The following is a 14,467-nucleotide window of genomic DNA, read 5'->3' as shown; positions in this document are numbered from 1 at the left end:
CGAGCCCGGCCCGGCCTGGCCATCGGGCCTAAAAATCAGGCCCAAGCCCGGCCCATGGGCAAGGTCGGGCCGGGCCGGGCCGTCCGGGCCGGGTTTCCCATGGCCAGGTCTAGAGAGAAGCATACCCCTCTCTCATTATGATTATTATTAAAAGGTATTAAGTTCAAAATAGACAATTTCATTTACTTGAAGCACTTGAAGAAAGAGAACTACATACTTTTACGCAATGCTCATTTAACCTATGAAGGACTACGCAATGCTCATTTAACCTGTGAAGGACAAAAATATTCCACCGTCTCTGAATGATGAACTAAACTAAATAAGAAATATATACAGTAAATTCATTCAAAGTAGAAAAGGGATCTTACATCAAATAAGGCATTACAACAAATATGGTGTTATCTTAGTAAAAGAAATTACATCATTAGAAGAGAAAAGGGAAGAAAACCAAACATGAGATTGAGATTAATACATCTAGGAGGAGGTCATAGACATCACTATGATCATTTTGCGGCCTGGGGAGCAAAGGATCCATAGTTTTTATATGCCTTCAACTCCTTGCGAAGACCCTGCAGCCATCACAATCATTCATGACACAAAGAGGGGAAACAAACACCTCAACAAGATTCTTGAGGAAGTGCCCAAGGAAAGAAAAAAGAATGTTAGGTCTGAACTGTAAGAACATGCTCATAAATATGAATTGTCAAGGGCAAGATGAAATGCGAGAACAAGCACTGATGAGTAATGATATACTAAAAATTTCCTTTCTTTGTTGTTGTTAGCCCTTGTTTTTTGAATATACATCGAGGCACTCAGGTTGTACTCATATCTACAACCCAATCTCGTAGCTCTTTTCTCTTTACAACCTATAGACATATTGAACAAATGGAGATTGCTATATGGTGGACTACCTACATATTACTAACTTTAAAAAATCCCTCGCATCCTCTCAATTTATGATCCTATGGAATTCATTGTCATTAGGCACCTTTTGACCATTATATCCAGAATCGAACGGTTTGGGGTATGCCAGAGGGTTTCAGAATCTCCTGAGAAGCACCAAATTCTTTATTTCACTCTAGTTTTCATCATGACCATCAAATCCTGATCATGCAGTCAACAATAACATGCCTTTGGTGCCTTTGTTGCACAAAGGCAGAGGATATGCATCCCTCAGTTATGTATGCTAACGCCTAGATCATATTCCATCTTGTTGGCACATGCAATCAGGCATTTGGAAGGTGTATATGGAATCATTAGGTTTCCTAAATGCGATGCCCCTTATGTCACTATGCTGCAGTATTTCCAGCATGTGGTGCTTGGATCGACTCCATCTGCAGTTCAAAGAAACAATTTGAGTTTCATATACCACTATATCCATTTACACGTTAAGCAAAGATGGGAAAATATTTAGAGCATGTATGTGAAGGTCAACTCGGAGATGTATTTAAATTTGTTAACATGGCTAATGCGTTCCGAAAAGTAGGCAATAGCTACAATCTTGGATGGTGAAGGAATAACAAGGGCAACGAACTGCTTCAGCAGTTTGATTTGGTGAAAGATTCCAGCATATACTCAAAACTGAAACTGATTCAGTGTGATTTGTAATACTTTGTTGACGATATACTGGCAGCTCAAACTGACCTGATATTTGGGTCTTCAAAAGATAAGACCAGCTTCCGTTTGTCGGGTTTTATTGTTTTTGCATTCCCTCCTAACAGGTAACGCCCGTGTCCCATCAATAAGTGAGGGAAGTTCCCCCCTTGAGTCGTCACAAACACTTCGCTCTGAACACAGACGGTGTAATCTAATGCTGCTAACCGAGAAGAGTACCCCTACAGAGAATAGGTTGGTGAGTAACGGTAGGAAGATTCAATGTGAATTGATGAACAGTTCAACGCATGCATATTCATCTGACATTCAGAACGACATCCAGCTAGGCTGATGGGCCGGCTGGCGGAAACAGTACCTCAAACTCAGCAAGCTCTTCAGACAATGCAAGAGTGTCCTTGGTTTGTAAAAGAGAGAACATCTGGCAAAGGGGAGCCATGTATTTTGCAGCATTGTATATTTTACCGGAGGCAACGTAGAGGAAGGTTGTACTGTCAAACCCCATGCCTCACAACATCATACAAACCTGCTCAAATTCAGTCAGTTAACATATTAGCTCTAGTGAGTATATTTACATATTTGAAAGCTTCTAAATTTGTTCTGAATGCTACTAAAGAGACGCAGCTGATGGCACTGAACTTAAAGGTTATTATTATTGACCTGAAGCATCACAAACTAAGCAACAAACATCAATTCTAGTATAACAGGCCTATTGTGATGTTAATTAATGTCCTGAAATACGAATGCATCATTGGGTGTACATATATCCACACAACTGCTTTAACCAGTGAAAAAATTCCTAACCTCTAGAGGAGTAAGTGGGCATTTCCCATCCCTTCTGTTTGCCTCGGGATTGATAACTCGACCAGGTCGGTGAAACTTCCCTCTCCAGCTCCTTTCACGGGCATTTTCCATTTCAATTTTCTCCTTCCGGCCACTATATCCTAAACAGTGTGCGCAAATTTTAGTGTGACGGAAGAACTATGTAATAGTTAACTCACAAGAGAGAGTATATTGAGACCTCTTCAAAATGGAGATGCACCGAGACATATTTCCCACCAGCCAAAGAACTCTTTTTCATCATTCGAACAACCATATCGTCTGCAAGAACCCTTATTGGTTCACCAAACCGCAGAGCCTCGTAGTTTACCAAACACCTCAAGGCCTGGATATTCGATGGAACTGACTGAGCCAATCTATTTGAGAATGGGGCGATGCGCACAACCCTTCATAGAATAGATATATAATGAAACCCATTCTCAAACAAGGCCTTTCCTATTATTTCTGAGGTGGTGAGCGTCTACCATACCCTAACTCCATTAATTTCGGAAGCACCTTCTGAACATAATGATTTGGGGATGAGTAGGCTTTAGTTCGCATATTTGGTATGCTGCTTATATTATGATTGAAACGCAGCAGAACATCTTTTGGGAGTTCCTTCACAACTCTTACATGTTTCCTGAGTGTCCCGATAAAGCGATCTTCATAAAAAATATCACTAAATTTGTTGAGAAACAAAACATCAGGAAGAACCAATACATATTAGAACAAGAAGTAGAATTTCAAAAATATTCATGGGTTTATAACTATCAGAAGTGAACTTTAGAAGTCAAACAAACTGCTCCAGACACTAAAACAACGAGCAAGAGACAACTGCTCCAGACAGGCATCCATCATATAAAAATGCAATTATCCAATGTTAAGAAACAAAGCAGCGAGCAAACAAAATAGCATTAGTTACCTAGGATCGCGCCAAATGCTATTCAAATGAAATATTGGGATCACAAGAGTTGCATTAAGCAAGCTGGCCACAGCAACTGCATCGCAGATCTGTATTGAGAAAAAAAATGGAACTGCACTGTCAATAATTATTACTCAGCATAGTGTGAAGGTTCTGAGGACTTCACAAAATGAGACATCCACATCACAGCAAATGGTAGAGACCAGAGTCTAATTCTCAAGCTCTCAGGTCAGAAGAAATATATCTTTCAACAGAAGATCTGATGGCATGTGACCAAAAAGATGAAAGCAAATATCGGTGATCTTTGGATGAATAATACACCTATGTATGTACAAAGATAATACTAATGCCTTTCCAGCACAAAGTTATTGATGAAAGCCGTCTCAATCAAAGTGATAGTACATGACTTCAAGTTACATGGTGGTGTCAATGGATTCATACGACACTGGACTTTTGTATAGGTAATAGCAATGGTATTGCTTGCTTGCTGTATCTAACGTGGTCCAAGAACTTACAGAAAGACGCTGTTGATTCAGACCACCATTTGCTTCAACTATGAGATACCCATTTGAAGTCGGCAAATCTGTGAAGAGCCCAAAAATGATCCAGCCAGTCAGGTATTTAGCTTACTCCACTCCTCGTGGCGCCCCTGCAGCCAACACAATCATCATGAGACAATGTCTGGTATCTTCTTGTAGGAAATGGAAAAAGCAAAGAAAGAAATAGCAGATGCAATTGCCAACAAGACTATACTCACTTTCATATGATCTGAAACAAGAAAAATTTGCAAGGGGCGTGAAGGGGAGAAGGACTGAGAGAAGCTCACCTTGACATCTTCCAAGCTCCTCCCGTGCGCACCATCTTCAGCCGTCAGGATCTCATCCATGAAGATGCTGTTTTTCCCTATCGCCGGCCTCTCCTCCACCCCGTGAGGCGTCCGCTGCCCGGTCTTCGGCCTCGCTGCTCCACCCCACACCGCTGGCCTCTTGGCCCTCCTCTACTCTCTCCCATCCGACGTCGTGCCTGGATCGACCGGGGAAGTTGGATGAGGTAAGTCAAGGTCTAATTTCAGCCAAATGAATCAGCTATGTCCCATGAGTCCCATCACAAATACACAATTCAAATGTTCAGGGTCAGCTACTCTGGCTGCAGGAGTCCTAACTGCAACGGATTCCACAAAGCTGTTATCAACCCCCAGGAGGCACAACCTCAAATGGGCAGCACATATCTAATTTGAAACTTGATTCTATTGGAAGAGCACATCCTAATGCGGTTAAGCCACAGAAGCAGTAGGTCATGAGTAATTTTAGTCAGAAAAAATACAATAGGGTCAGCAAAGCAGATCGATACCATACCTTGAGATCGCAGGAGCAGCAAAGCAGGTTGGAGGCAACACGCATGCGATCTCGACTCCAGGACCGCCCGTGGCCACGGTCGCATTCTAAAGCTCCAGCCGCTAGCGGCACGATGACAAATGTTTCTCACCCGTCCGCCTCGCACGCTGTGGTCAGCAGTGAGCTCGCCTTCTCTCCCGTGCTCTCCCCTCCCCCGATCCCCTTCTTCCCTCCCGTCGCTCTCTTAGTATCTGATCTGGAGTGGGAGGGACCGATGGAGCCATCCAGCGGCGGCGGTTGCGGAGGTGGCAACGGCGCCGGCATGGGCCTGACGCGACCATGCAATAGTCAGACATGGGATGAAGAGAGGTTGCGAGGTGGATCTGGTGGCGGTGATGCCGGGGCTTGAGGCGGAGAGGCGCTAGTCACAGGGCCTCGCCGTCAGCCTCCTTTTTATCCCCCTTCTTTCTCTCCCTCGTTGTCCTTGTCTGCCACTCTTCGTCGCCCTTTGCTTGCAGGTCGGCGCTGTGGTGGGGATCCAGGAAGGAGGAGGGCGCAGAAGGGAGGAATGGTGCGGCGGCTGTGAGAAGGAGCGGGTGGCTGTGGATGTGGTTACTGTGGGGATCGAGGGAAACGGGGGATAGGGTTTGGGTGGCGGCTGGCACGGGACTGAGAGGAGGGAGGAGGAGGTAGCAGGAGGGAGGGGGCCGACGACACGACAGAGGAGAGGAGGCTATCGAGGCGAGCAGGGAGAAGAGGGGCAGCGACATGGGAGAGGATGGAGGGAGCGGGGAGGAGGGGACGAGCAGGGCTGGCGGCTAGGGTTTTGACGCGCGGGCGGAGCGGATTGGAAAATTCCCTTGGGGACACGAACAAAGTTTACCCAGCAAACGAGCGTGCGAGACGATCCCACCAGTCATTGTCCAACGAAAACAACCATGAGGTGAAAATCGAGTTTGACCGTTCTGAAGATCTAACGGCTTAGACATGTCCGAGAGCCAGATCTGACGGCCCACGAAGGCCCAGTCGGGGGAGCCTTCTGAAGGTGAGTTGGCTAGCCTCATTATTGTTTTAAATACCCCAATATTCCAGAAACCCTAGGGGAGTCGATGAAAATCAATTCCAGCTGCCACAAGTTCCATAAACACCAGATATAATCTAGACACCATCACAGAGGGGTTCATCATGTCCATTGGTGCCTCTCCGATGATTCGTGAGTAATTCTTTGTAGATCTACGGGTCCATAGTTAGTAGCTAGATGGCTTCCCCCCCTCTCTCTCTCTGTCCTCTCTCCCCCCCTCTCTCTCTCCCTCTCTCTCTCTCTTGATTCTCAATACAATGGTCTCTTGGAGATCCATACGATGTAAGTCTTTTTGCGGTGTGTTTGTTGGGATCCGATGAACTTTGAGTTTATCACCAGATCTATGTTTTTATCCATGAAAGTTATTTGAGTCTTCTTTGATCTCTTATATGCATAATTGCTTAGAGCCTCATATTTCTTCTCCGATATTTGGGTTTTGTTTGGCCAACTCAATGTGTTTATCTTGCAATGGGAGGAGGTGCTTTGTGATGGGTTCGATCTTACAGTGCTTGATCCCAGTGACAGAAGGGGAAACGACACGTATGTATTGTTGCTATTAAGGATAACAAGATGGGGTCTACTTATACATAAATAGATCTTGTCGACATCATGTCATCGTTCTTATTGCATTACTCCGTTTTTCCATGAACTTAATACACTAGATGCATGCTGGATAGCGGTCGACGTGTGGAGTAATAGTAGTAGATGCAGGCAGGAGTCGGTCTACTAATCTTGGACGTGATGCCTATATAATGATCATTGCCTGGATATCGTCATGATTATTTGAAGTTCTATCAATTGCCCAACAGTAATTGTTTTCCCTCCGTTTGCTATTTTTTTTGAGAGAAGCCACTAATGAAACCTACGGCCCACGTGTCTCTTCTTATCATGCTTGCCTTTGCGATCTATTTTCCTTCGCTTTTATTTTTAAATCTATTAAACCGAAAATACAAAAAATACCTGCTGCACTTTATTTTATTCATGATCTATTTATGCTATCTATCACAACTTTATCATGTCTTATCGCCAATTTCTGGTACCGTTACCCGAAAGGGATTGACAACCCCTTTAACACGTCGGGTTGCAAGTATTTGTTATGTGTGTAGGGGCTGTTTACGTTGTGTTGCGTGGTTCTCCTACTGGTTCGATAACCTTGGCCTCATCACTGAGGGAAATACCTACCATCGCTGTGCTACATCATTCCTTCCTCTTTGGGGAAATACCGACGTAGTTCAAGAAGGCATCAGTACCGCTGGCACAAGCTCTTTGAACTCGCTGCCTGAATCACTTCTACTTCTTTAGTCTCAGCTACAAGCTGAAAGGCATCAATCAACTGTGATGTGGCAAGAAGCCGAAGGACTGAGGAAGTCCCTGCAGAATTAAGATGCATACTTTCTGGTGCAACAGCAAGCGCTGGAGGATTTAAGCGCCAAACAAGAGAAAGATGATAAGCTTGCTAAGCATCTTGCCAGCATTATGGGTACCCAGTATATTGTTTTATGAGCTCTTCTGAAGTGGTTTCAGTTCTGGACTTGTTTTGCTACGACATTTATTTGCACTGGTCTCCAACTTTGACAACTAGTGTATGTGATATGCTGCTTTGTTCCCTATATTTGCACTGGTGGCGAACTTTGATGCCCAGTGGATGTAATATGTGTAATAGCCTAGCGTAAGTTGCTTGCTTATTTATTTCCTTGTTGTCTTGTTTATTTGTTTGCTTGTAGTCAGTGCAGTTCATTTTTCGCGGTTTGCTAGTGGCCGCAATAACCTATTTTTTAAAACTAGGCCACAATAACCATGGGCTACATATTTATCGTAGTGACCATGGGCCTTCTACAAGCCGTAGAAACAATGGGCCTTCTACAGGCCGTAGAAACAATGGGCCTTCTATGGGGTGTAGCATCAATGGGCCTTCTACGGGCCGTATGATCGATTGGCCAAACATGGGCAAATAAAGGACCGCATTATGGGCTTTAAACGAGCTAGAATTGGAATCATCCGTTCATGGGCCGACCATAACAGGCCATCGTTAATTGGCCGTATTTGATGACGCTATGAAAACGGCCCAATGGATTAACGAGCCACAAACGGACCGACTGTAACCATGGGCCGAATTTGGCCCACAAGCAGAAAAGGCCAGTAACGGGCCGTAAGTAACCGAATGCTGGAAATGAGCCCAACAATAAATGGGCCCTGAGAAGGCCGAAAGTTAACATGGGCTGGAAACGGCCCAATGGAATAATGGATTGTTAATGGGTATAAAGCAATACACTATTCATTACGGGCCAGTTTCACCATGGGCCGTTAATGGGCAAAGAGTTACAAAGGGCCTCCTATGGGCCGAAAGATGTCATGGGCCATACATGGGCCAGAATTTATAACGGGCTGGAAACATATTGGTTGGACCAGATGACGCTACTGGGCCTAATTCGGATAGGCCGTAATGGGTCGTGACTTAGCGGGCTGTAAATGGGCTATATGCGAACAAGCCATTAACAGGCTTTTCGTGGGCCAACCCGCTACCTTTTGACCAAGTCAAACGGACCGACATTTTCACCGGAATGGGCCTCTGTTGGGCCGTACCACACGTCGATGTATCATAGGCGCCTTCGGTCGAATGAGTGGATGACATCTATCCCAACGGTGAGCCGACATGTGGTTCCTTTGGCCGATGAGAATTTTACACATGGGAAATCCCCATTAGTCCGGGCTGTTAACGGGTTATTGGATCCAAACCGGAACCCAATAGCTCAAGGCGACCCGTTATGATGGATGCCACATGTCGGTCACCCTTGAAGAAAGCACTTCTATGATGCGTGATTTATCATCATGGAAGTGGACACTTCCGTGATGATAATTTTGGTAATGTCATGGAAGACTTCTACGGCAGCACAAGTATGACTATCTTGATTCTGTCATAAAATTGTCATGAATGTACATGCATGATAGAAAACGTGACCTACTATGAAAAACACATATCATCACGAAAGTGTATTTTTTTGCAGTGTCTCGCACCTGACGCGACACTTCATATGGCCCATAGAACTTGAGAGAGAGCTTTTTGCACTTGGCTGTCAGTGAATGCTAGAGATATGGTTGTGCCTTGAGATAAACCTGATCCCTTATTGCATAAGAGCGCTCAATTCTATGTGTATCCACTTGTTTCTTCATCCGGACCTTGGCCTTGTGGACATGTTGGCGAAGGAGCTCTGTCATGGAAGCCTGCTCCTTCAGGGCATCTTCCAGAATGTAGGACAAGGCAGAAGTTGTGACTCCAAACGAGCGAGGCACATACTCGTAGAAGGCTTTGAATGGTGACGTCCTGACAGTTGTATGGAACGAGGTATTGTACAAGTGTTCTACTAACAATAGCCAGCTGGCCCATTTGGTCAGGGCATCATGAGTGAAGCAGTGAAGGAATGCCTCCATACATTGGTTCAGGCACTCCGTTTGTCCATCAGTTTCTAGGTGACAAGCCGAGCTCATATTCAGAATGGTATCTGACAGTTTGAAAAGTTCCTTCCAAAATGCACTTGTAAAGACTGGATCTCTATCCGAAATAATTTGTGATGGCATTCAATGGAATTTGTACACTTGATCAAATAAAAATTGAGCCACTTGTTGTGTCGTGTATGGATGCTTTAGGGGCAGAAAGTGTCCATACTTCATCAATTTGTCGACAACCACCAGGATGGCATTTGCTCCTTTTGATCTGTCAGCCCTTCCAGATAATAGTATGACATGGTTCAGGAGGAATATCATGAGGCTACAGTAACCCTGGTTGTTTGCAATGTTCCACCTTGGCCCTCTGGCAGATCTGATATTGCTGAACATACTCCTGCACAGACTATTTTAATTTGGGCCATGCAACATGCGTTTAACTCACTGGTGCGTGGCTAAACATTTGGGAAACATAGTAGAAAACAAAAAAATCGCACCTACGCACAACCAAGATAATATGAAGATGCATAACGGGTTGGGATCACAATCATCACCATCACCGAGTTGCAATGAAAGAAGAACATGTCGGTGTAGATCATACTTGGAGTCCCTCGAACCATCGATGAATGATCCCTCATACCGCCCACGAACAATCCCTCAAACTTAAGACCAAAAGCACAACCTCTCTACTTGGTTGCAAGCGTGCAGCCTTCACGACCCGCAGCGCTTCACCGTCCAGAGCTAATCATCGTCGAAGAATTAGAGGGAGGAGATTAGAACCACACAGGTCTTCTAGTTATGAGGAAAGAGGATTAGCCTAGCTCTGATTAGTCAACTAGGACCAACTAGAACTAGAAACAGAGGAGGCTCCAAAACTTGTGTGTTCAGTTGTGGCCAATACCCCAAGTATATATAGGTTGGAGGGGAAGAAGAGGGCTGCCACCAAGGAGGGAAAGCCTCCTTTGGAAAGCCTCCTTCCCTACCTCTTGGCCTTTTTAGGCCTATTGAAATTTAATTAAATATAAAATAGTTATAAATACTTTCAGACTATTATATATATAATTTAACATCCCCGAAAACATTTTCCACCCATATATATTTATCGGTAATGCCCGGTATTACCCGATATTCACCAAAACCCTTCCGGTGACCCCGAAACTCTTCTGGATCCTCTCGGAACTATTCTGAATATTAATTAAACAATCCTAAAAATATATTCAAATCACTCCCAGCCTATTAACATTTAGCAGATCATGATTGCCTTAAGCTTGTGACCCCGTAGGTTCTGCAACTCATAGACATGAACGAGACCCCTTCGTTCAATGATCGATAGCGGGACCATGGACGTCCATAACGGTCCCTATGATCACATGAATGATATTCGAGTGAACCTTGGTTATTAAGTTATGTTCCCTTTGCTTCGTGACACTTCACAAAACCCGGGATGCATCGGTATCCTCCTGAGTCATCACTATGCTCACTATACCGAAATCCTCGTTACCGGTTTTGTTCTTCTTTCTCGTTATTGTGTTTCGGCATCCCCATGACGTAGTCACCTATTTCTGGCCAGAAGATGATAGATTTCGTCACACCGAGAGGGCCCTAAGAATATCTCTCCATCACCGGAGGAGCAAATCCCACTCTCGAGCTATTCGGCCACTTGTCAAACTTTCCGATGAACCTCTAGGTTGTCGTTATAATCACCATGTTACAAGTGACATTTGAGCAACCCCAAAGCCTACCATACGATAAGAAATAACCATGATACTTTCATGGTCTAAGGAGAAAATTCACACATTAACACTCTGTGTTATTACAATTGATTATAGGCGATATTAACTCAATTCATAACAAACTAGATTGGGTCGATTCAATATGATCATTCTTCCAACGTCATAATCTCAATGTTGTTTTAGGACTATCGTTACACTTAACGATATTCTGAGATTCAAAAAACATGATCACCAACAACACGTGAGTTACTCTTAGAGGCGAGACTAGGAACCATTATTTTATTGTTTATTATTCCACATGTGCATATGAGTTTTCAACTGAATCGTATATTCCACGATCATAGCAGTTATAGCATGAAATATAAACACTTAATTATGAATATGGAAATATAATAATACAATACTATTGCCTCTAGGGAATATTTCCAATAGCGTACCACTTGTACTAGAGTCAATAATCTAGTTAGAACTTTAACTTTTACACCAATGGTAATCCGGTGGCAGTCCATGCTTTGCTTGTGGTATAGACTTCGTCCTATCGAGTATGACAATCTTCAGATTCGTGTGTATCATTTGCATTTCAATGCATCTTTCATGCTTTCACATGAATTATAATTTATGTGAAATAAGCTTAGTACATATTGAATCACCTGGTAGGACCTTTGATTCCTTAGACTGAGACATAAAACCACTATTGAGAAAAATGTTCTATTTGCACAATCATCTAGAAACCATATTCAGTTCATAAATGAACCTTTGATTCATCACCCTCTATTGTTGCTTCTAAAGCGACAATATGCTTAGCCTTATGTTGTAGAATTCACCACAATAACTTCTGTGGACCAATTCCAACTTACTGTGCCACCATAAATCATTTAACTGAAATAAAAAATTCGCTCGGAGTACCGATCGAAGATTTTTGTTGATTACTGCTTACATCAAGCATGTATTGATGTAATTCCTTACAACAATCTCTTCATTTTCTCAGTATGCAAGAAACAGGTCGTTGGTACTCAACGACATTTTTATTGTTTTCCTATAATCAACAATTTGACCATTCTGATAACTTTACTCACACCTTACTTGGAGTACTGGACATATCTAGTTATTTAAATACCATGGAATTAACACAAGTGTGATTGCAATTGGGTATTTCATTCATCGATATTTCAAGATACCGATTCTTGCTAAGAACTCCTTCCATGTGACTTTGTCAAGAAACTCTTCTTGGCGTTTTTCTTACTAAACTGCTTTAGTACTATGTCAATATGTATTTTGGCTAAGCCCTGATTAAACACTACTATCTCCATCGATTATAATGCTTAATAACTAGACTATATTACCTAAGTACTTTACTGAAAACTAGTTTCAATAAAGTCTTAGTCTGTGTTAAGAAATCTAACATTCTTAAGAAGTTGATCCCCACTACTAGCAATTTTCTTAGCATGCACACTATCGACGTCATCAACCTACCACATCAGCAGTTGCTCATCCATGCACCCACTCGTGAGGCATGCATCTTCCACGTGTGTAAAAAATAATTAGGAATAAATATATGTCTATCGTTAGAATCCGATACAGCCGCGTCCGTATTTATAGGGCTGGAAAATTAGAGAATTAATGAAGCATGCAAGCTATTGTAGGAATAAATCTAACCTTGATTGGACGATGAGTGGAACAACAGAAATAACAATGCATGTGCGGGAAAGAAGGACCTAGATTGAGCTATTCATGTGCATGTAGATTGTGCTAGGGAGAGGAACGGAGAGAAAGAGGGCACATGCAGAAACTGTCCGGGTTTTAAGGGATTATGACTGTGCGTGCGCTAATTTTGTTCCATAACTGAAGGAATCTTATTGGCCATCTTCTAACCTTCGTGTTACCGTATTAGTATGATCTTATAAACAAACCCCTGAAGGTTCCTTCATCTCCCTGAACAAATAAAGCTCCACCTATTCCCTCATGAAAAAGAAGAAACACATATCAGTTTTCTCATGTTTCATCTATCTCCACCCCCTCTCTCTCTCTCTCTCTCTCTCTCTCTCTCTCTCTCTTTGTACAAGCTTTCACAGGTCGTCGCTGTCAGAGACCCACACACTACTACCGGATCGGTGACTCGTGATCTTTCTCTTTATCTCTACATCTCTTGAAGCCTGGTGATCCCCATCGTCATGGACTATGATGGTCCATGACCTACGCCCAGGCGTCCACCCTCACGAGCTATATTGTGCCCATTTGCAATCCCGCGTCTCTCTATCTCCCCCGCTTCACACATGTTAGTTTAGTATTTTTTTACTATTATTGCTCTCAGCAGATTGTTTTGTAGAGTCACAAGTTCACAACATATAGCATAGCATATTATTTGAGTTCATTTTCAGGTAATTTGTTCCATGGGAGTAGTATTCCATTCTGATTTTTATGGGCCATTCTATTCTATTACTCAAGTGATACAATTGTGTAATTGACATTTTTTGTTCTTCCCAAACCGCAGGGTTCTACTGTTGTCACAACAATCACCTGCCTATATAAATGAAAGGAAATATGAGGTACTCTTATTAACATACTTGCATTCTCTCTCAAATTCAGTTTAACTATATGATGCCTATAGCCCTACGACATGCTTACTAACAAATATTTGGTTGAAATAAAGCACCTTAGATAACAATTCTAGCGTAAGAGTTTTTTCCCTTGTAGAGAGGATCAAGTATGGGTCATTCTCATTGTTCTTCAATTTAATTGCTATATGTTTACTGGTAGTGTGATAATTAAGATGTAGTAAAGTAGAGTGCATATGTGTCTACTCATGAACCATGCCATTTTGTATAGCTTTGATTATCATTCGCTCAATAAGTGGATCGAGGTGGCGAATGCAAGCTAATTCCTATCTGGTGCATGAACACCGCGATGGTCACAAATTAGTATGAAATCTCTTTGTCTCTTGCTTCGATGCACTTCTAATAGACAACCAAATGAAATTATCTGAAAAATTGTTAAGAGAAAATTTTCATCATAATATATGTTGTTTCTCTTAATGTTGGCAATGTATTCTTCTGATTGTGCAAATATGGAGATACTCTACAATATATTACTTTGTCTGACTTTTTATACCATTCAAATGTTCAAATAGTCATATGTTTATATTTCGTTTCGTAAATTCCCCTATTTCTCATTCCATAAATCCTACTATACAGTGCTACAAATCCCCGCAGCCACGCGCGGGGTATCATCTAGTTTATATAATTCCCAATCAACAATGTGTCATGCACACATAGTGATTAGAAATATTATCATTCTCCCACTTACTTTCTTGTAAATACAAGCATCTTTGTTTCTATCGATGAAATCATATTATTTGACCGATTCATTAAAACAAAGATTCCAACTCCGATATGCTCACCTCAGATCATTACTGGATCTCTTGAAGTTTGCACACTTACTAGCATCCTCTGGATCGAGAAAATTACCATGGACTATATCAAATATACAACCATGGTTCTATTTCCATCTCATGTGAATCATTTTGACA

The 14,467-nt window shown here is 42.5% G+C and overlaps 1 pseudogene; it reads right to left on the bottom strand.

Annotated features, from left to right (window-relative positions):
• Window positions 1-750: 750 nt before the first annotated feature.
• Window positions 751-4,238, bottom strand: LOC123067507 (O-fucosyltransferase 9-like; annotated as a pseudogene).
• Between the last annotated feature and the right edge of the window lie 10,229 nt (window positions 4,239-14,467).

Source organism: Triticum aestivum, chromosome 3B, assembly GCF_018294505.1.
Source record: "Triticum aestivum cultivar Chinese Spring chromosome 3B, IWGSC CS RefSeq v2.1, whole genome shotgun sequence".
Classification (NCBI taxonomy): domain Eukaryota; kingdom Viridiplantae; phylum Streptophyta; class Magnoliopsida; order Poales; family Poaceae; genus Triticum; species Triticum aestivum.
The sequence above is the reverse complement of the archived record's forward strand: the minus strand, read 5'-3'. Positions and strand labels throughout refer to the sequence as shown.